The 23,813-nt window shown below is 35.7% G+C and overlaps 1 long non-coding RNA gene across 2 annotated transcripts in view; it reads left to right on the top strand.

Moving 5' to 3' along the window:
- Window positions 1-23,813, top strand: part of LOC307196130 — a 538,765-nt gene that overhangs the window by 335,273 nt on the left and 179,679 nt on the right. Inside the window, exons 5-6 of one of the 2 annotated variants that reach the window (XR_013831048.1) lie at window positions 6,763-6,846; window positions 7,800-7,869. This is a non-coding gene — a long non-coding RNA (uncharacterized lncRNA). Of the gene's footprint in view, window positions 1-6,762; window positions 6,851-7,799; window positions 7,870-23,813 lie in introns of both variants that reach the window. The other variant, XR_013831049.1, reaches the window with a different exon arrangement.

Here is a 23,813-nt window from a genome sequence, read left to right as displayed (position 1 = left end):
TTGTTATTGCTGGGGGTGGGAAGGGAATGAAGATGGAGGAATACATCTTGTAAAAATATTCTGGGAATTCAGAATTTCTCTGTGGGTTCGGCCCTTAGGCATATAATCTTTCCCCAAAAGGATAGTTCAAAATGTAACATTTTTATTTTATCGTTCAGCGTCAAGAAGTCCTCTGACAAAAATCTCATCAAGTTGCATCTAATTCGTCAAACCATTTCATGACTCACTTTAGGTTGGAGAAATCACAATTAAAGGCTTAAGTCCTGGGTAAAAATGGATTCGTAGCTATAGAAAATAATAATTCTTAATGATAGCTTTTTTGGTGTTTGTCTTTTAAAGCATGTAACAGTTTCAATCATCTAGGAAACTTAAATGTCAGTAAAGTCCTTGACTTTACATGGAAATCACTTTGCTAATATCTGTAGGCCCACAGAGCTGCTTCGGAGGCACAAGTGGTCTTTTTAATAAATCAGTATCTAGGGAGTATTATTATTTTCTTAAATTTAGCTGTATGGTCTTTCTTTTGGGGACTAAGAAGTTAGCTAAATATATAAATACATGAATAAAAATCTATTAGGTATGTATCCTTCAGAGAAAGTCATGTGAGCAGTTTAAAGAACACAGATACCATAATTCTTAAAGTCAGCCATTGGCATAAAGAGAAGAACAGGGTGGGTAAAAGGCTAGTGTTCCTTCTTTTGTCATAAGAAATGGACACTTATAGACTTGAAAGATAATATCTAATTGTATGTAGTCTTAGTATTATAGATACATATTTTTGCCAGTCCAGGTTCCATAGAGACTACAAAAAGATCTGCAGATACTCTGTACTCTCAAGATTACAGCTCTCCTGGATTACACTGACATGCTAAAACATTTTACTTAAAATAGAACTGCTCTGTCAATGTGGCTGGGTCAGACAGGGTTTTCAGCCTAAGCAGCAACATGCTCTGCTAGAACCAGCTTTCACTTAAGAACAAATAGGGTCTGCTGTCACTTTTCAGGTTGAATTTTAGGTTGAGGTTCTTTTCCTCCAAGGAAATATCCATCCGGAACATTTCAGTCATGACGGATACTCTAATAAAGTGGGTTCTCAAAGGGGAAGAAATCTGGATTCCTTTTTCTCAAGATGCTCCTGGGCCCCTATGCATACCTTTTCATCCATACTCCAACTATCACCTCTATATACCCAGGAAATTTCAAAATAAAAGTTATGGGTAGTCTCACAAGTTACTGTTTAGTAAATGCTATCCATAGGCATTACTAATTGGGGCCATTCAAATCATTATTTTCCTAATAATGAAAATCTGCTCTAGGTTTATATCTATATCATAGAGTCATAAAAGGGCTGGCATATATTTTTCTTAATTCCTCCTTAAAGGAGATTTGCTTTTTGAGCTGAAACTTTCTTCTCTGAACATACTAAAGAAAGAGACTATGTTTTATTCATTTGATATTTACATTTCTCCTCCCAGTCTAGCATACCATGTGGAAAGCACTGACTGAATGTTAAACTGAATTAAATTCCTATAATTTATCCTATTTCTACTTACACAAAATGTGTCTCTCTGGTGTTTCTATTCTTCTCATTGGAGATATATAAAATAAATGGAATAACTTTTGAACATGAAAATTCTTTAAATATTTGATGGTGGCTATTTTGCCCTTACCCTTTTGGTATTCTTTCCTCCAGACTAAACATCTCCAGTTCCTTTAACTGTTTTCATATGTTGGGGAATCAGCAACCCTCACCACCTCACTATGTGGTCCTAGATCAGAGATTCTTAAGTTGAAGTCCACAGATATCTAGAGAATTCATACATGGGTTTCAAGGAATGCTGCAAACCTTCTGATATTGTAAATAAAACTTCGTGTGTAGATATTAAGCACATTTTTCTCGGGGAGATATCTACACAGCTTCTTGTAGATGCCCAGTGAAACACTATCTGTGATCTCCCAAAGATTAAACATCACTGATGGAAAAGTTATCCAGTTTTTTGTTGTTGATCTTAAAATGTGGTTCCCAAACTTGTACCTAAATTTCTTGGTACAACCAGAGAAAGCACAGAGGAGCTGGTATTTCTCTTCTTCAAGACACAATTTTTTAATTAATGCAACTCAAGCTTCCTTGAGCCTTTACCTGTCATCTGATATTCTTAGTTAACACTAAATTTATTTGTAAATATTTGTAAATAAAACCACTGAGTCTTTTACCACACACACACACACACACACACACATATTCACCATCAAGCTGGTTTCCACTACTACTTTTATTTATTTATTTTATTTTTTATATAGCAAGTTCTTATTAGTTATCCATTTTATACATATTAGTGTATATCTGTCAATCCCATACGACTTTTATATATCTTTTAGTGTGTAATTCATAATTCTACATTTATATTACCTGTCAAACTTTATCATGTTGACCTGGCTGGTCACAGTCAGCGTCATTTTCTTACATCTTATTTCTTATATTAATTAACCTTTCTGGTTTCTAAGCATTCACAAATTTGATAACCATGCCTTCTCTCTCATCTTCCAGGTTGTTGATCAAACCATTGACGGCTCTATATCAGTCCATAAAAAGCCCCCCTACACATTGCCTGTGAATCCATTAATCTACACTCTTTAGAGGTTTATCATTCAGGTACACTGTTGAGTCACACAATACATAGCTTCCCAGTGTTTTAGATGAGACACCATGAAAGGTTTTGATAACGTCTAAACTAAATTAAGGGTTTACTTTATCAACAATGTGCAATTTGCTAATTCTGTCACCACAGAAAATAAGGTTAGTTGGGACACAACTACGCTTAACACAGTATAATCAGATGGTATTGTTACTGACTACTCCTTTTCTAAATTATGGTCAGCAATTCCAGAATATCAACAGTTTGAAATAATTATTAAAAGATTATCAATGCATAACACTACACTATTCCATAAAAATTTCATGATTTCACTATTTTAGAATAGTGTAAGGTTTAGGAATTTTTATTTTTAAAAATGGATTATCTTCAAAATTTTGTTTTTAAAGCAACAAATTTGTTCTATAATATAGAAACAAGCATTTTAGAAGAATGAGAAAAATTGACCCACTTTGTTACAATAAAAGATTGTTGTCATTTTTTCAAAGGCAGAGTGAAGATTATTTATAACAAAAAACTGCAACATATAATCTGTATATAAATTTAGGGATATTGAATTATTTATAGAAAATTAAGCATCATGATTTTATATTTTCTCAAAAATAATTTTTTTCCTTATTTGAATGATGTACAACTAAAATTTAAAATGTTGTAGAAGGGGGCTTCCCTGGTGGGGCAGTGGTTGAGAGTCCGCCTGCCGATGCAGGGGACACGGGTTCGTGCCCCAGTCCGGGAAGGTCCCACATGCCGTGGAGCGGCTGGGCCCGTGAGCCATGGCCGCTGAGCCTGCGCATCCGGAGCCTGTTCTCCGCAACGGGAGAGGCCACAACAGTGAGAGGCCCGCGTACCAAAAAAAAAAAAAAAAAAAAATTTTGTAGAAGGAAGAAGCACTTACAGATTATTGACCAAATGAAATATGTTAATTTATTTCAATATCACAGATGGTAAAAAAAAATATAATATTTATAATACTTCAATAATAATCATGTATAAATTACAGATGTCTTATTAATTTTAATATATAATTATGATATACTGATAATTATAATAATATATTTTAATATTTTAATAATTTTAATAATATATAATTATGATATACTGATTTACTGTGACATCTATAAATGTCAATAATTTTCTTAGAACTAAAAATGGTGAGTTAGGGAGAGAGTAGTTTGAATTTTGGAGTGTGGTGCGAGTGAAATAAGAGTGAGTAAATAATTCAATAAATAAGAGAAAATATGAAACAAAATGGAACATATAATTGGAAAATGTCTATTACTTCTTTAAAAGTTAATATCTTGCAGTGAGAAAAATTTTCCCCATTTTAGAAATATAAAAGCCTATAAAAACAAACTTTAAGGAATAAAATAAAATTATTTTTGAATATATGTTTTCTATCGAAGTTTTTAAGATTGTAAAACATGTTTATTATCAAAGCACATTTAATTGCTGCAGAAAAGAAAACATGAACTACCTCAAAATGACCTTGATCTTGCATAATATATATTTATTTGCTGAAATGCAAACCATAACTCAGAGTGAAAGGACTGTCATCCAGGTCTCTTGCAAAGGAAAGAGCTGGAGATACTAAGATAGCAGGAAATAAACCATGATAAGTTAATTACATAGAATATGCTTCACACATTTATAGTCTGGAAAATTACTTGAGCTGTTTGGAAAAGCTAAAGCATATTTTTAGATCAAATGACCTATAAATATCTATCGAGCAAAAGGAAATTTTGAACCTGAATTTGTTATGAGTTCTTACATGCATCAGTTAACATAACACTAGTAACATCCTTCTCAAATCAGGTCCATCAATATGTGACCGCCTGCTTGTATGTTCCCAAACACTTACTTCCTTTCACCTGAAGAATGGCTAAAATATCTGTTAGGATCAAATTCCCTTCCACTTCCTACTCTTTTGCTCAGAGTTGCTTCATGTTTATCAGTCACTGAGTCCTGCCATTCTACTAAGGGAGTGGCTCTCTGTGGCTTTTGAATTCTGAGCTCAGTGTTTTATTTACTTATGATAATTAAAATGTAGGGAACAAAGAAAAACATATCATCCTACTGCATAAAAGATGGAGAGCTTCCCCTTTTGGTTTCACCACTGTTTCTTCTTCTATGGAGATGAAAGGTAGCAATAGAGACTATGGTGGGCATCCTTGAATAACCCATGTAGTGAGAAATGAGAATCTTGGACTGTCCATTACCAGTAACATGCTTGTATATAGAATTCATGGTACACCTAGTCAGTGGCATACTACTTAGAAATAAAGAATGAATGGCTGTTACACTCAACAGCATAGATAAATATCACATATACAAGAATAAGGAAAAGAAGATAATCACACAAAATATATACCGTATGATTTTTGCTATATGAAGTCTAAGAACTGGCAAAACTAACCTATTGTGATAAGTGAGAGAGAATGGTGGTTACCTGAGGTGTGCAGTGTATTCACTGAGATGGGGCATGAGGGAAACTTTTGAAATGTCTTATGTCTTGACCTGGCTGGTGATTACCTGGTTGCACAGATACATGTAGAAGCTCCTTGAGCCACACTGGACTATATGATACTGTAATAAAACATTTTTAAAAAGCCATATTTAAATGTGGGCAACCAGGTGTAAATCAGCTTATATTGTATGTGGATATATATGACATTAAGTTTTTCTGTTTTGTTTTTTAGCTGCTCTAGTTACTTAAACTACTACCTAAGATATTTTAAATCTTATTTCTGGTTCTTCACTTATAGCCCAACTATATTATCATTTTTCATTCCACTTTTAATTGAAACCACCTCTTGATATTTTGTAACTCAAGTTAAATATCTTTTCTGAAATGGGTATGTCTTAATTTGCATTTAAATTAAAGTCTACATTTTTGTATTTGTAATAAATTTTATGAAGATTCTGGGTTAAGGCTTCAGAAACAGGGTTCAGAAAAAGAATCTTACAAGCCCTTTATTTACAAACTCAATTAATTTTGATAGGATACAAAAGACTGTTACCTGGCTTTTGAGTTTTAGAAGCCTCTTTCATGATTGGGAAAATCGTGACCAAGAACTGAGAAACATTGTATAGTACATCTTATATAATAACAGTAGGCAAGAAATTAATAGAAACATGTTTGTTACATAAGTATAATTTTTACAATATTGTGTTTACAATCTTATCTATAGTAAATACATTTTTTGGTTAGGTATCTTCATACATGTGCCATGTATCACCAAGACAGCAAGAAGATTCAAATTGCTGATGAAGAACCCTGTAATCTATAATCTCTCTCTCTCTCTCTCTCTCATCCCGTTACTTTTAGCTTTCACAGAAGGAGAAAGAAAATATAGAAGGAAGACATCATCCAACAGTACACTGACATTATTGGAAGATCATGTAGACATTTTATAAATAAAAGTCATATTTGGTCCTTGGTTTTGCTTTCCCAGAAAAAGGAATCATTCTTTTTTCCTTCTGAAATTTATGTTTCCAAGAAACTGTAGCATTTCCTGAAATTAAACAAAAATCTAATCAAGGCATAATTTTCATATACCACATGACACATGTGTGTGTATTTGGTGATGCCTATCTCCCCCAATGACATAGAATTACTATATGTGATGATCAGTCATGCTCACATAAAAAAGAAACCTCTGCCTGGAAAAGTGCATTCTACCTTCCTAAAAATAATTGCCTAAGAAGCACATTCCTTCTAATGTTTAAAATCTTGTGGGAATATAATCAAACTTCAGATTTCTTGTGCAGTGAAATTTATGGTCTAATAGGGGAAGTGGGGAGTTGGAAGGATGGTTTTTCTGGTGTGAGAACACACATGCATTCCTATCATAAAAGTGGGAAAAGGAATTTTGTGTATTTGTGAATAAAGAAGTCCTGTATTAGTGATTAAAATATAAAGGTATGGGAGAATTTTTATTTTAATGATGTAACTTAATACAGATTACAGATTACTAAAATTTTCCTTCATGATTGCAAGGTTTCAGAATATATGCGAAGGATCCAGTGTGTATTAACCTTTAGGTCAGAATGATCATGTAAATATAGTCTTGGAATATAATGATATGAAATTTTCATTTTCCACAATTAGGCTCATGGAAACTAAAATCTTTGTGGGATGCCCAATTATTCTACTGTTAGAGGATGAAAAAGATATAAACATCTAAAAACTAAGGTTGGTAAACAGAATTTTATAGAAATGTTTATGATCACTTCTGAAGTTTTTCCCATTTATTCAGAATGTTGAAGCATGCGTTAATGAGCCATGGATTCTGAAACATCTTCATCCATTACAATATTTAGCCTGAAAATATTACAACATAAGTGAAATAGACTTTTGTAGAGAATATTGGAAAGCATTTTAAATATGATATTTTTAGTTAAGTAGAATTAATAGCCCTCAAAATAATAGATATTTACATCTATATTGAAAAATTATCTAGATATTTAGATCCTCTTAACTTTTATTTTTCTAGATCTCCATTTACTGATGTTTTAAAAACTTTTTACCCCAGGAAGACTTTTAAAACATGTAAGCATTCCACCAGTCTTAATAGAGCTACTCCCAGAGTTATTAGCATCTTTTGATTAGAAATTCATGCATTTGAACAGAAGTAAGGATAGTTAGATAGAGAAAGCTATTGTCACTGGCTTTTCTCCCACTTTGTAAAAATTTAGAATCAGCATTTTATTTATTTTGTTTTTTTTCTTTTCCCCCACTTTTAACTCAAAATTTTTAGTTTGCTTTAGCTTGGAGAGGAATATCAGGACCTAAATGACGTTGAGCAAATCTCTCATCTGAATAAAGCTAAATGACTACTGGCTTTTTTTTTTTTTAATTCACAATCACTATGCCAATATCAGTAAAGAGTTGTCTTTCAAATCATTTCTCTCGCTGGACAACTTCTGAAACCACAGAAGACAGTGAAATAGACTAAATGTCTGTAAAGTCATTTGCCTTCAAATGTTAAAAATAAAGATTTAAAAAGCCAATCTACAATACTGTTTTTCTTCCTGAAATTTAATTGCAGCTTTTGTGAGTATTTTTCTCACTCTTCTTTATTGTAAAATGGACTTGTCAACTGAAAAAAAATGCACAACCTAAAGTTGAGAATTATGTTTTATTAGGAGGACCTTCTGAGGACATCAAACCCAGGAGACAGCCTCTCAGACTGCCCTGAGGGCCTGCTCCAAAGAGGTAAGGGAGGAGCTGGGATATATAGGAGTTTTTGCAACAAAGACCAGGTAGTCGGGATATCAAAAGGTTACTGTTAGTTAAAGAAAATCAGGTATCTCAAGTTAAAGAATTTAGAGCTTTTCTAAGTATGGGAAGATTCAAGAGTCTGGGCTCATTGAAATCATTCCTTTGATAGGCACCTAGGTATCTAGGGTCAGTATCCCGGTTTTTTCCATCCTGAGTCCCCTTTGGGTGCACCTTTGGTGGTGGGTGAAGTGTCTGAGGGCTTGATGGTGGGCATCCTGTTTCCATCCTGACTCGCCTCAGGGCCCACTGTTGGGGGCAGCTGTAGGGTGATGGCTTGATGACTGAAACATCCTTTGTTAGCTAATATGGCAGGCAACATTTTTCATTCACAGACTGTTTTTACTTTAGCAGTTAAATTAGTTTTTTTTTTTTTCTTTTCTTTATTTCCCCCCCAGCTAGCCTAACCACTTCACCTGAAAAACTGTTTCTATGGAAAAATGCTTTCCATCTCCCAAATAGCCAACTTATAAACAAATGTGTGCCTCACAACCTAGTTTTAAGTGCGGGAACTTATTATATCAAAATGTCTGTCTTTTAGTGACATGGTGGTGTCATTATTAACAGTAATAACAAGTTCTGAATGCTAATTTCCATTGCTAGTAGATTTAATCACAGGTGTTAGAAGGCACCATAGAGAGAATCCATTCTCATAGTTACAAGCACTTAAAAACATATTTCTAGGACTGGTTTTCTCTAAAAAGTACTTCCACTAAACCCAGTATATAAATATATAATAGCAGTATTTTATGTTGAATGAGGATGAGGGTGAGAGATTGGTAGGTAGACCTCTGCTCAATCACTCTCCATTTTGATCTCTAGAGACCTCTGAGGTATATCCATGGAAGCGTTGGATGAAAATGTCAGAGCTAGTCTGTCCATTTCATTTAAAGATATAAAACAGATTCAGAAAGCGGAAATAACTTGCAGAAGTCAACACATGAGTCAGTGCAAATAAAGAAATGAGTCTGGCCTCCTGAATCATTAAGCTATCTTGCCTTAGATAGTGTTGGCTTATATACTCTTTAAACAGTCAAGTCATAAACTGAAGCTCAAATGTGGCGTATTTATATCTAGTATGTTAGCCATTTTCATATTCTCTTTCTGCAAAATTGGTAAAAATTAATCTTAAGCAGATTTCAATGTGTAAAACTAACTGACCACACTAAAGGTATTATTGAATATTTCCAGTTTAAGTCCTAAATAACTTTCTTTGATTAGCTTTCCCACAAAAATAATCTGCTCTTCACTAAACCAATCATCATAAGGATTCACTCTGGAACACTTCCCTTCTAAGAACAAGGAAATGCCATCTTTATGTTGCCCATAGAACAGTAGTAGTCCAAGGTTGCAAGGCCCATTCAGTTGGTTGTTGGTTGTTGGTTGGGAGCAAAAGGGAATCAAGAGCAGGGAGAGCTTCTAATTATGCATGTTTTCCACTTTAAAAAAAATGGCTTTCTCTACAATGAGATACCACCTACACCTGTCAGAATGGCTATCAAAAAGACAACAAATGATAAGTTGACAAGTATGTGGAGACAAGGGAACCCTCCTGCACTGTTGGTGGAAATGTAAATTGGTGCAGCCACTATGGAAGACAGTATGGAGGGTCTTCAAAAAATTAAAAATAAAACTTCCATATGATCCAGCCATTGCACTTCTGGGTATTTCTTCAAAGAACACAAAAACACTAACTCTAAAAGGTATATGTACTCCGAGGCTCATTGCAGCATTATTACAATAGCCAAGATATGGAAGCAACCTAAGTGCCTGTTGATAGATGAGTGGATAAAGAAGATGTGGTATATCTACACAATGACATATTACTCAGACATAAGAAACAATGATATATTGCCATTTGCAACAACATGGATGGATTTAGAGGGCATTATGCTAAGTGAAATAAGTCAGACAGAGATAGTAAAAGTATCATATGATCTCACTTACATGTGGAATCTAAAAACAAGCAAACAAACAGACAGAACAAAGCCAGACTCGTGGATACAGAGAACAAACCGAACAGGTGGTTACCAGAAGGAAGGGGAATAGGAGGTTGTAGGCAAAATAAGTGATTAAGAGCTACAAAGCTCCAGTTATAAAATAAATAAGTCACGGAGGATGTAATGTACAGCATAAGGAGTATGCTCAATAATATTGTAATAACTTTGTATGGGGATAGATAGCTACTAGGCTTATCATGGTGGTCATTTCATAACGTATACAAATGTCAGATCATTATGTAGTACACCTGAAATTAACACAGCATTGTATGTCAATGATTTTTCAATTAAAAAAAAGGCTTTCTTTCTCTAATAGACATTCTTGTTTTGTCGTTTTTCCTGTTTTTCAAAGTTGGACAAATTCCCAGCTGGCTTGTTTGCTTCCATTGGAGGCATGAGCTATATCTTTCAGGTTTGTTGAAATGGAGAGGCATGGAAACAATCATCAGGAAATGCCTTTATACTGCTACACCATTAGCTGTAACAAATAGACCAATGGAATGTCCTCAATCTTCAGTTTTCGCATTATATACCCTAGCTGCTAACAAAAACTTTTTAACTCAACCAACAGGGAAATTATCAGAAATATCTTTTAAAAATCCGGTTTTCACAAAAAGTATATTGAGGCTGCCAGCTCTTCAAAACACATACCATACTTATCAGTTTGTGAATACTTAGCATTTGTGAATTGCTTTTGTTCTAATACATTCGGTAAGTTGTGATTTACAAACAGAATGAGTTTTCTCAGGGTCTGAAGTCATAGTTATTTATCAAGGCAAGCCAATCCAATAAACCCTGCTTAGTTTATAGTATCACTAAAATTTTAAATATTTATAATAAACAACAGAGGGAATATTATGACTTCAAAAATACTTCTAAACTGAATTTTAATAAAATACTATTTTTTACAGAAGTATTATTATGAGTTATAGAGTTATGACAGAATTATCAACATTTTCAAAGATCTTGTTACATTTCTCAAACTTGAGTAATTAAAAATTCCTTTTAATGTAAATAACTTTTAACTATTCTCATTATAATATTTAGCCTATACACATATAAACTATGTGTATATGACATACAGCTCTTATACATCTTATACATCTATAAGAAATACTACAAAACCAAAAAATAAAATTAAATTAAAACTTTAACAATAATTCTTTTCTCCCACTAAATGAATATAGCAAGCATTTTTGAGTTAAGCTGTTAAGAGCATACCTGTTTTGTGGAGATCTAATGATTTACTTTTCCCTTTCTGAGCTCTGTGAGTTTTTGGTTTGTTGACATAAATTAATATGCATTTAATGGGAATGCATAATTCATACATAAAATTTGCACTGCTTCTTTTCTGATCATAGCATAATGATTAAAATACCATGGTACCACCACGTAGCATCAAAGGTTTATATACACAAATGAACATGTGTTTGAACAAAACCCATCCATATGTAGTAAGAAAGTTGTCATCTGTGAAAAATGTTTAAATTAGTATTTTTAATTAGTCTCCATAACACAAAAGTGCATGTGAAGCAGTAAGTGCTAATGTAGAAACTGCAACAAGTTACCCAGAAAATCTAGCTAAGATAATTAATGAAAATGGCTACACAAAATAACATATTTTCATTGCAGACAAAATAGCCTTATCCTGGAAGGGGATGCCACCTGGGGCTTTCATAGCTAGAGAGCAGAAGTCAATGCCTGGCTTCAAAGCTTCAAAGAACAGACTGACTCTCGTTAGGGGCTAATGCAGCTGGTGACTTTAAGTTGAAGCCAGTGTTCATTTGCCATTCTGAAAATCCTAGGACCTTTAAGAGTTATGCTAAATTTGCTCTGCCTGTGCTTTATCAATGGGCCAAGACCAAGTGGGCTGTTGAGACCTACTGCTCAGAAAAAAATATTCCTTTCAAAATATTACTGTTCATTGACAATGCAACCAGTCACTCAAGAGCTCTGATGAAGACGTACAATGAGTTTCATGTTGTTTCCATGCCTGCTAACACAACATCCGTTCTGCAGCTCATGGTTCAAGGGGTAATTTCAACTTTCGAGTCTTATTATTTAAGGAAGATATTGGGTAAGGCTACAGCTGCCATAGATAATGATTCCTCTGATGGATCTGGGAAAAGTAAATTGAAAACCTTCTGGAACGAATTCACCATTTTAGATGCTATTAAGAACATTTGTGATTCATGGGAAGAGGTCAAAATATGAACATTAGCAGGAGTTTGGAAGAAGCGGATTCCAACCCTCCTGGATGACTTTGAGGGGTTCAAGACTTCAGTGGAGGAAGTAACTGGGGATGTGGTGGAAATGGCAAGAGAACTAGCATTAGAAGTGGAGCCTGGAGATGTAACTGAATCGCTGCAATCTCATGATAAAACCTTAAGGGATGACGAGTTACCTCTTATGGATGAGCAAAGAAAGTGATTTCTTGAGACGGAGTCTGCTCCTGGTGAGGATGCTGTGTGAAGACTGTTGAAATGACAAGGATTTAGAATATGACATAAACTTAGTTGAACAAACAGCAGCAGGGTTTGACAAGATTGACTTCAATTTTGAAAGAAGTTCTACTGTGGGTAAATAACTATCAAACGGCATTAAATGATCCAGAGAAATCGTTTGTGAAAGGAAAAGTCAATCGATGTGGCAAACTTTATTGGGTTGTCTTGTTTTAAGAAACTGTCACAGCCACCCCAGCCCTCAGTAGCCACCACCCTGATCAGTCAGCAGCCGTCAACATTGAAGCAAAACCCTCCCCCAGCAAAAAGATTACAACTCACTGAAGGCTCAGATGAAGGTTAGTATTTTTGAGCAATGTTTTTCATTTAAGGCATGCACACTGGGTTTTTTTTAGACATAATGCTATTGCATACTTAAGATATTAGTATGCACAGGGAAACCAAAAAACTTGTGTGATTCACGTTATTGAGGTATTCCCTTTATGGCAGTGGTTCGGAACCAAACCTACCACATCTCTGAAGTATGCCTACACTTTATTTATTGGTAAAAACTTATCGAGGGTAGTTTGAACAGTGTTTGCTTTGTTCCTTTTAATTTTTAAAAAATTTTTATGTCATCAAAAAACTTTTAAAATTGAAATATAGTTGAAAAAACATTGTGTTCGTTTCAGATATATAACATAGTGATTTAACGTATAAATATTTTATACAGTGGTCACCATGTTAAGTCTAGTAGCCATCTGTCTCCATATAAAGTTATTAGAGTATTATTGATCATATTTCTTATGCTGTATATTACATCCCTATGACATTACTTTTAGAGCTGGAAGTTTGTACCTCTTAATTCCATTCACCTATTTCTCCCACCATCCCCACTCTCCTCCCTTCTGGCAGCTAGTTGTGTGTTCTCTGTATCTATGATTCTGGTTTTTTGTTTTGTATGTTTGATTTCTTTATTTTTTAGATTCCACGTATAAGTAAGATCATGTGTTAATCAACTTTTTTTTTAATCTGACTTTTTTCACTTAGCATAATCCCCTCTAGACCCATCCATGTTGTCACAATGGCAAGATTTCATTATTTTTTATAGCTGTGTAATATTCCATTGATTACATATCACATCTTTATCCATTCATTTATTGATGTCCACTTAGGTTGCTTCCATGTCTTGACTATTATAAATAATGCTACAATAAACATAGGGTGCATATATCTTTTCAAATTGGTGTTTTTGTTTTCTTTAGGTAAATACCCAAAAGTGAAATTGCTGGATTCAATGGTAGTTCTATATTTATTTTTTTGAGGCCCCTTTATACTGTTTTCCACAGTGGCTGCACCAATTTATAATCCCACTAACAGTGCACAATTCTTCACATCTTTGCCAATACTTGTTATTTGTTGCATTTTTGACAACAGCCATTCTGACAGGTGTGAGATGGTATCTCTTCGTGGTTTTGAGTTGCATCTCTCTAATGATTAGAAATATTGTGCGCCTTTTCATGTGTCTGTAGACCATAAATGAAAGAGATAGTGGGTATTTTTGTTCTGTTCCTGATCTAGAGGAAATGCTTTGAGCTTTTTACCTTATTTTTAAATTTTAATTTCTTTTATTATTGAAGTATAATTGATTTACAATATTGGTTTCAGGTATACAGCATAGTGATTCAGTATTTTTATAGTTTATACTCCCTTAAGCATTATTACAAGATAATGGCTATACTTTCCTGTGCTGCACAATATATCCTTGTTGCTTATCTATTTTACATATAGTAGTTTGTACCTCTTAATCCCCTACCCCTATTGTACTCCTCCCTCCTTTCCTCTCCCCACTGGCAACCACTAGTTTGTCTTCTGTATCTGTGACTCTGTATCTGTTTTGCTATACACATTCATTTATTTTTTAGGCTCCACATATAAGGGATATCATACAGTATTTGTCTTTGCCTGACTTATTTCACTAAGCATATTATTTTCTAGGTCCATCCACATTACTGCAAATAGCAGAATTCATTCTTTTTTTATGGCTGAGTGATATTCATACATACATACATATATATATATATATATATATATATATATATATATACACACACACACACACACACACACACACACACACACACACACACACACACACATACCACTTCTTTATCCATTCCTTTATTGATGGACACTTGGGTTGCTTCCATATCTTGGCTATTGTAAATAGTGCTGCTATGAACATTGGGGTGCATGTATCTTTTCAAATTACTGTTTTTTATTTTTTCCAGATATGTAACCAGGAGTGCAATTGCTGGGAACTATGATAGCTCTGTTTTTAGTTTCTGAAAAGCCTCCATATTGTTTTCCACAGTGGCTGCATCAATTTACATTACCACCAACAGTACATAAGGGTTCCCTTCTCTCCACACCCTCTCCAACATTTGTTATTTGTAGGTGCTTTGATGATAGCCATTCTGACATGTATGAGATGATATTTCATTCTTAGTTTGATTTGCACTTCTCTAATAATCAGCCAGGTTGAGCATCCTTTCATGTGCCTGTTGACCATCTGTATGTTTTATTTGGAAAAATGTCTATTCTGGTCTTCTGCCCATTTTTTATTTTATTTTATTTTATTTTTTTTGATATTGAGTTGTATGAGCTGTTTATGTATTTTGGATATTAACCCCTTGTTGGTCATTGGTCATATCATTTGCAAATATTTCCTCCCATTCTGTAGTTTGTCTTTTCATTTTGTTGATGGTTTCTTCTGCTGTGCAGAAGCGTTTAGACTTAATTAGGTCCCATTTATTTTTTTTTTTGCTTTTATTTCTCTAGGCTTAGGAGGCAAATTCAAAAATTATTGCCACAATTTATGTCAAAGAGTTTTCTGCCTATGTGTTCTTCTAGGAGTTTTATGGTTTCAGGCCTTACATTTAGGTCTTTAATCTATTTTGAGTTTATTTTTTTATATGGTATGAGGAACTGTTCTAATCTTGTTGTTTTACGTGTAGCTGTCCAGTTTTCTTAGCACAACTTATTGAAGAGACTTTTTTTTCCTCCATTATGTATTCTTGCCTTCTTTGTCATAGATTAATTGACCATAGGTGCATGGGTTTATTTCTGGACTCTCTGTTCCGTTCCACTGATCTATGTATCTGTTTTTGTGCCAGTACCAGTTTTGATTACTGTAGCTTTGTAATATGGGTCTGAAGTCTGAGAGCATGCTACCTCCAGCTTTGTTCTTTTTCTCAAGAATTGCTTTGGCAATTCAAGGTCTTCTGTGTTTCCATATGGATTTTAAGATTATTTGTTCTGGTTCTGTGAAAAATGTCATGGGTATTTTGATAGGGATTGCATTAAATCTGTAGATTGCTTTGGGTAGTATGAATATTTTAACAATATTCTTCCAATCCAAGAGCATGAGGTATTGTTTCATTTCTTTGTATTATGCAATTTTCTTTATCAATGTTTTGTAGTTTTCAGAATATAGGTCCTTCACCTCCTTGGTTAAGTTTATTAGTAGGCATTTTATTCTTTTGGATGAAATTTTAAACGGAATTTATTTTAACTTTCTCTTTCTGATGGTTCATGATTTGTACATAGAAAAACAACAGATTTCTGAGAGTTTTTATCATGAATGGGTGTTGAAATTTGTCAAATCCTTCTTCTGCATCTATTGACATGATTGTGTGATTTTTTTTTTACATCTTTATTGGAGTATAATTGCTTTACAATAGTGTCCTAGTTTCTGCTTTATAACAAAGTGAATCAGTTATACATATACATATGTTCCCATCTCTCTTCCCTCTTGCGTCTCCCTCCCTCTCACCCTCCATATCCCACCCCTCTAGGTGGTCACAAAGCACCGAGCTGATCTCCCTGTGCAATGCGGCTGCTTCCCACTAGCTATCTACTTTAGGTTTGGTAGTGTATATATGTCCATGCCACTCTCTCGCTTTGTCACAGCTTACCCTTCCCCCTCCCCATATCCTCAAGTCCATTCTCTAGTAGGTCTGTGTCTTTATTCCTGTCTTACCCCTAGGTTCTTCATGACATTTTTTTCCCTTAAATTCCATATATATGTGTTAGCATACGGTATTTGTCTTTCTCTTTCTAACTTACTTCACTCTGTATGACAGACTCTGGGTCCATCCACCTCATTACAAATAGCTCAATTTCATTTCTTTTTATGGCTGAGTAATATTCCATTGTATATAAGTGACACATCTTCTTTATCCATTCATCCAATGATGGACACTTAGGTTGTTTCCATCTCCGGGCTATTGTAAATAGAGCTGCAATGAACATTTTGGTACATGACTCTTTTTGAATTATGGGTTTCTTAGGATATATGCCTAGTAGTGGGATTGCTGGGTCATATGGTAGTTCTATTTGTGGTATTTTAAGGAACCTCCAGACTGTTCTCCATAGTGGCTGTACCAATTCACATTCCCACCAGCAGTGCAAGAGTCTGCCCTTTTCTCAACACCCTCTCCAGCATTTATTGTTTCTAGATTTTTTGATGATGGCCATTCTGACTGGTGTGAGATGATATCTCATTGTAGTTTTGATTTGCAATTCTCTAATGCTTAATGATGTTGAGCATTCTTTCATGTGTTTGTTGGCAGTCTGTATATCTTCTTTGGAGAAATGTCTATTTAGGTCTTCTGCCCATTTTTGGATTGGGTTGTTTGCTTTTTGTTATTGAGCTGCATGAGCTGCTTGTAAATTTTGGAGATTAATCCTTTGTCAGTTGCTTCATTTGCAAATATTTTCTCCCATTCTGAGGGTTGTCTTTTGTCTTGTTTATGGTTTCCTTTGCTGTGCAAAAGCTTTGAAGTTTCATTAGGTCCCATTTGTTTATTTTTGTTTCCATTTCTCTGGGAGGTGGGTCAAAAAAGATCTTACTGTGATTTATGTCATAGAGTGTTCTGCCTACGTTTTCCTCTAAGAGTTTGATAGCTTCTGGCCTTACATTTAGGTCTTTAATCCATTTTGAGCTTATTTTTGTGTATGGTGTTAGGGAGTGATCTATTCTCATACTTTTACATGTACCTGTCCAGTTTTCCCAGCACCACTTATTGAAGAGGCTGTCCTTTCTCCACTGTACATTCCTGCCTCCTTTATCAAAGATAAGGTGACCATATGTGCATGGGTTTATCTCTGGGCTTTCTATCCTGTTCCAATGATCTAACTTTCTGTTTTTGTGCCAGTACCATAGTGTCTTGATTACTGTAGCTTTGTAGTATAGCCTGAAGTCAGGGAGCCTGATTCCTCCAGCTCCGTTTTTCGTTCTCAAGATTGCTTTGGCTATTCGGGGTCTTTTGTGTTTCCATACAAATTGTGAAATTTTTTGTTCTAGTTCTATGAAAAATGCCAGTGGTAGTTTGATAGGGATTGCATTGAATCTGTAGATTGCTTTGGGTAGTAGAGTCATTTTCACAATGTTGATTCTTCCAATTCAAGAACATGGTGTATCTCTCCATCTATCTGTGTCATCTTTAATTTCTTTCATCAGTGTCTTATAATTTTCTGCATAGAGGTCTTTTGTCCCCTTAGGTAGGTTTATTGCTAGATATTTTATTCTTTTTGTTGCAGTGGTAAATGGGAGTGTTTTCTTGATTTCACTTTCAGATTTTTCATCATTATTGTATAGGAATGCCAGAGATTGCTTTGCATTAATTTTGTATCCTGCTACTTTAGCAAATTCATTGATTAGGTCTAGTAGTTTTCTGGTAGTATCTTTAGGATTCTCTGTGTATAGTATCATGTCATCTGCAAACAGTGACAGCTTTACTTCTTCTTTTCCGATTTGGATTCCTTTAATTTCCTTTTCTTCTCTGATTTCTGTGGCTAAAACTTCCAAAACTATGTTGAATAAGAGTGGTGAGAGTGGGCAAACTTTCCTTCTTCCTGATCTTAGTGGAAATGCTTTCAGTTTTTCACCATTGAGGACGATGTTGGCTGTGGGTTTGTCATATATGGCCTTTCTTATGTTGAGGAAAGTTCCCTCTATGCCTACTTTCTGGAGGGTTTTTATCATAAATGGGTGTTGAATTTTGTTGAAAGCTTTCTCTGCCTCTATTGAGATGACCATATGGTTTTTTTCCTTCAATTTGTTAAGATGGTGTATCACATTGATTTGCATATATTGAAGAATCCTTGCATTCCTGGAATAAACCTCACTTGATCATGGTGTATGATCCTTTTAATGTGCCGTTGGATTCTGTTTGCTAGTATTTTGTTGAGGATTTTTGCATCTATGTTCATCAGTGATATTGGCCTGTAGTTTTCTTTCTTTGCAACATCCTTGTCTGGATTTGGTATCAGGGTGATGGTGGCCTCGTAGAATGAGTTTGGGAGTGTTTCTCCCTCTGCTATATTTTGGAAGAGTTTGAGAAGGATGGGTGTTAGCTCTTCTCTAAATGTTTGATCGAATTCAGCTGTGAAGCCATCTGGTCCTGGGATTTTGTTTGTTGGAAGATTTTTAATCACAGTTTCAATTTCAGTGCTTGTGATTGGTCTGTTCATATTTTCTATTTCTTCCTGATTCAGTCATGGCAGGTTGTGTATTTCTAAGAATTTGTCCATTTCTTCCAGGTTGTCCATTTTATTGGCATAGAGTTGCCTGTAGTAATCTGTCATGATCTTTTGAATTTCTGCAGTGTCAGTTGTTATTTGTCATTTTTCATTTCTAATTCTATTGATTTGAGTCTTCTCCCTTTTTCTCTTGATGAGTCTGGCTAATGGTGTATCAATTTTGTTTATCTTCTCAAAGAACCAGCTTTTAGTTTTATTGATCTTTGCTATCATTTCCTTCATTTCTTTTAAATTTATTTCTGATCTGATTTTTATGATTTCTTTCCTTCTGGTAACTTTGGGGGTTTTTTGTTGTTTTTTCTTTAATTGCTTTAGGTGCAAGGTTAGGTTGTTTATTCGAGATTTTTCCTGTTTCTTAAGGTAGGATTGTATTGCTATAAACTTGCCTCTTAGAACAGCTTTTACTGCATCCCATAGGTTTTGGGTCGTCATGTCTCCATTGTCATTTGTTTCTAGGTATTTTTTTATTTCCTCTTTGATTTCTTCAGTGATCACTTCATTATTACGTAGTGTATTGTTTAGCCTCCATGTGTTTGCATTTTTTACAGATCTTTTCCTGTAATTGATATCTAGTCTCATAGTGTTGTGTTCGGAAAAGATACTTGATACAATTTCAATTTTCTTAACTTTACCAAGGCTTGATATGTGACCCCAGATATGATCTGTCCTGGAGAATGTTCCATGAGCACTTGAGAAAAATGTGTATTCTGTTGTTTTTGGATGGAATGTCCTATAAATATCAATTAAGTCCATCTTGTTTAATGTATCATTTAAAGCTTGTGTTTCGTTATTTATTTTCATTTTGGATGATCTGTTCACTGGTGAAAGTGTGGTGTTAGTGTCCCCTACTATGATTGTGTTACTGTCGATTTCCCCTTTTATGGCTGTTAGCAGTTGCCTTATGTATTGAGGTGCTCCTATTTTGGGTGCATAGATATTTACAATTGTTATATCTTCTTCTTGGATCAATCCCTTGATATTATGTAGTGTCCTTCTTTGTCTCTTCTAATAGTCTTTATTTTAAAGTCTATGTTGTCTTATATGAGAATTGCTACTCCAGCTTTCTTTTGGTTTCCATTTGCATGGAATATCTTTTTCCGTCCTCTCACTTTCAGTCTGTATATGTCTCTAGGTCTGAAGTGGGTCTCTTGTAGACAGTATACATATGGGTCTTGTTTTTGTATCCATTCAGCCAGTCTGTGTCTTTTGGTGGGAGCATTTAATCCATTTACCTTTAAGGTAATTATCGATATGTATGTTCCTATTCCCATTTTCTTAATTGTTTTGGGTTTGTTATTGTAGGTATTTTCCTTCTCTTGTGTTTCTTGCCTAGAGAAGATCCTTTAGCACTTGTTTTAAAGCTGGTTTGGTGGTGCTGAACTCTCTCAGCTTTTGCTTCTCTGTAAAGGTTTTAATTTCTCCATCAAATCTGAATGAGAGGGCTTCCCTGGTGGCGCAGTGGTTGAGAGTCTGCTTGCCGATGCAGGGGATGCGGGTTCGTGCCCCGGTCCGGGAGGATCCCACATGCTGTGGAGCGGCTGGCCCCGTGAGCCATGTACACTGAGCCTATGCATCTGAAGCCTGTGCTCTGCAACAGGAGAGGCCACAACAGTGAGACGACCGAAGAAAAAAAGAAAAGAAAAAAAAATATGAATGAGATCCTTGCTAGGTAGAGTAATCTTGGTTGTAGGTTTTTCTCTTTCATCACTTTAAATATGTCCTGCCAGTCCCTTCTTGCTTGTAGAGTTTCTGCTGAAAGATCAGCTGTTAACCTTATGGGGATTCCCTTGTGTGTTATTTGTTGTTTTTCCCTTGCTGCTTTTAATATGTTTTCTTTGTATTTAATTTTTGACAGTTTGATCAATATGTCTTGGCATGTTTCTCCTTGGATTTATCCTGTATGGGACTCTCTGTGCTTCCTGGACTTGATTAACTATTTCCTTTCCCATATCAGGGAAGTTTTCAACTACAATCTCTTCAAATATTTTCTCAGTCCCTTTCTTTTTCTCTTCTTCTTCTGGAACCCCTATAATTTGAATGTTGGTTCATTTAGTGATGTCCCAAAGGTCTCTGAGACTGTCCTCAGTTCTTTTCATTCTTTTTTCTTTATTCTGCTCTGCAGTAGTTATTTCTACTACTTTATCTTCCAGGTCACTTATCCGTTCTTCTGCCTCAGTTATTCTGCTATTGATCCCTTCTAGAGTATTTTTAATTTCATTTATTGTGTTGTTCATCGTTGCTTGTTTCATCTTTAGTTCTTCTAGGTCCTTGTTAAATGTTTCTTGCATTTTGTCTATCCTATTTCCAAGATTTTGGATTATCTTTACTATCATTATTCTGAATTCTTTTTCACGTAGACTGCCTATTTCCTCTTCATTTGTTAGGTCTGGTGGGTTTTTATCTTGCTCCTTCATCTGCTATGTGTTTTTCTGTCTTTTCATTTTACTTATCTTACTGTGTCTGGGGTCTCCTTTTTGCAGGCTGCAAGTTCGTAGTTCCCATTGTTTTTGGTGTCTGTCCCCAGTGGCTAAAGTTCGTTCAGTGGGTTGTGTAGGCTTACTGGTGGAGGGGACTAGTGCCTGTGTTCTGGTGGATGAGGCTGGATCTTGTCTTTCTGCTGGGCAGGTCCACGTCTGGTGGTGTGTTTTGGGGTGTCTGTGAACTTATTCTGATTTTAGGCAGCCTCTCTGCTAATGGGTGGGGTTGTGTTCCTGTCTTGCTAGTTGTTTGGCATAGGGTGTCCAGCACCATAGCTTGCTAGTCGTTGAGTGAAGTTGGGTGCTGGTGTTGAGATGGAGATCTCTGGGAGATTTTTGCCGTTTGATATTGTGTGGAGCTGGGAAGTCTCTTGTGGACCAGTGTCCTGAAGTTGGCTCTCCCACCTCAGAGGCACAGCACTGACTCCTGGCTGGAGCACCAAGAGCCTTTCATCCACACGGCTCAGAATAAAAGGGAGAAAAAGTAGAAAGAAAGAAGGAAAGAAAGAGGAAAAAATAAGATAAAATAAAGTTATTAAAAAAACTAATTATTAAGAAAAAGATTTTTTTTAAAAAGTAACAACAACAAAAAAACGGACGGATAGAACCCTAGGACAAATGGTGAAAGCAAAGCTATACAGACAAAATCTCACACAGAAGCATACACATACACACTCACAAAAAGAGGAAAAGGGGAAAAAATCATAAATCTTGCTCTCAAAGTCCACCTCCTCCATTTGGGATGATTCGTTGTCTACTCATGTATTCCACAGATGCAGGGTACATCAAGTTGATTGTGGAGCTTTAATCCGCTGCTCCTGAGGCTGCTGGGAGAGATTTCCCTTTCTCTTCTTTGTTCTCACATCTCCTGGGGCTCAGCTTTGGATTTGGCCTCTCCTCTGCATGTAGATTGCCGGAGGGCTTCTGTTCTTCGCTCAGACAGGACGGGGTTAAAAGAGCCACTGATTCGGGGGCTCCGGCTCACTCAGGCCGGGGGGAGGGAGGGGCACGGCGGGCCTGCGGGGGCAGAGGCCGGCATGACGTTGCACCAGCCTGAGGCGCGCCGTGCGTTCTCCTGGGCAAGTTTTCCCTGGATCCTGGGACCCTGACAGTGGTGGCCTGCACAGGCTCCCTGCAACGGAGGTGTGGAGAGTGACCTGTGCTTGCACACAGGCTTCTTGTTGGCGGCAGCAGCAGCCTTAGCGTCTCATGCCCGTCTCTGGAGTCCGCGCTTTTAGTCGCGGCTCACACCTGTCTCTGGAGCTCCTTTAAGCAGCGCTCTTAATCTTTGTGCATTTTAGTTAGCAGTCCTCTATTACAGGTGTCTTTTATAAATATTTTCCCTCATATACATTTTCTTCTTAAGGAAAAAGTACACCAAAGATCTGCACAGATTTTAAACCATCTATTTAAAAGTTAAAAGCAACTCAGCAAAAGAACTGGGAGGTATTGTTAGCAGCATGTGGGGAAAAGGTCCAAAATCATTATTATGTAGGGGCCTTGTTTCAGTGGGAGAGAGAAGAGAAATGGTGGCAAAATGCAGAGTATTTAGGTTTCATGCATCCATTTGATTAGATGCAGCTTAAGGAAATGAAAGGTCGTTGAATTCATATAGTCTAAATCTACTTCCCTTCAGTTGAAATCCTTTAATTTTAAATGTAATTGCCCAAAGTTAAACTGCACTTGTAAAAACACATGACTTGGAAGAAGATTAAATTTTACATGTGTGTAATCAGTTCCAGCATGCCATCAGAGGAGGGTAAGAATTAAAACTCTGAAGAGTAATCATTTCAGAATAGCGTGAATAACTATATGAAATAATCAACAGTATATATTCCCCACATTACAGCTTCAAGAAAGATTATTTGTTTTAATTTTATAATGTGCTTCTTTTTAAGCCTCCAGGTGCCTCTACCCACATTAACATTCTCGCAAAGGTAACTTCTTCCACATGAAATTATTTTGAGTCAATGGCATATGACTTTTTCTAGGGAGGAAATCTTCAGACTACATGGAGTATAAGCCATATTCTAAACACATAAGCATGCAAAACTCTTTCATGGATGCTAGAAACTTCACTGAATATAAAAAGAGATGCAGTTATTGTTGTTTGTCGAAGAGAAAAAGTCATTTTCCCTCTACCCATCTGAGTTCTTAGCTGAGACCCCTGTAATAAAAGACATATTAACAAGAGAAAAATAAACAGAAGTTTGTTAACAAGTTTACCTCATGTATACATGGGAGAAACCCAAGGAAAAATGAGTCACTCCCTGAGGTGGCTTGGAATTCAGGTTTAAATACTATGATAATAGGGAGGGGGGAGAGAGGCTGAAGGTCTCTGAGGATAGTAAGTGACT

The sequence above is a fragment of the Stenella coeruleoalba genome (assembly GCF_951394435.1).
Source record: "Stenella coeruleoalba genome assembly, chromosome: 13".
Lineage (NCBI taxonomy): Eukaryota > Metazoa > Chordata > Mammalia > Artiodactyla > Delphinidae > Stenella > Stenella coeruleoalba.
The sequence above is the reverse complement of the archived record's forward strand: the minus strand, read 5'-3'. Positions and strand labels throughout refer to the sequence as shown.